Genomic DNA, 574 nt, shown 5'->3' with positions numbered 1-574 from the left:
GTAAAAGAACTCACCATAGTTCTTTCCTCTTTTTTCTCTTGGTACAAATATAGAATTAAAAAAAACCCCTATTTTCAGTAGACATGCTGTTTGATAATATTAGAAGTAAGTAAAAATATGTGGTTATGCTATGAACAATATGTCCTTAAGAAACAATATATAACTGATACTAATATTTTTATTATTTGACAAACTATATTTAATATATTGAAGATTATCTCCTAATTTTATCATAAAATATCAATAATAGTGTAAAGTTAATAAGTATACATTTATCAGTAGCTGCTAATTTAAAATAATAAAGTAATTATTTACTTAAAAGAATTTATCACAGATTAATTACTTGGAAAGTAGTAATTTCCGTAAGTATTGCTCAAAAGTGGTAGAAAAAAAATATTGAGATGTTTTGAATAACAAAAGTAGGGCAAACACTTCAATTAGTCTAACCAAGCAATGGAAAAAAATCCAAAAGGAATTTCTTACATACACTGAAGTATTCAATATTCTTCACTGTGTGAGAAATTCAAAAGCCAAGTACCAGCACAGAGCAAGCTGCATGCTCAGAAAATAACAA

The sequence above is a fragment of the Grammomys surdaster genome, unplaced genomic scaffold (genome assembly GCF_004785775.1).
Source record: "Grammomys surdaster isolate TR1022 unplaced genomic scaffold, NIH_TR_1.0 125580, whole genome shotgun sequence".
Classification (NCBI taxonomy): Eukaryota; Metazoa; Chordata; class Mammalia; order Rodentia; family Muridae; genus Grammomys; species Grammomys surdaster.
The sequence above is the reverse complement of the archived record's forward strand: the minus strand, read 5'-3'. Positions refer to the sequence as shown.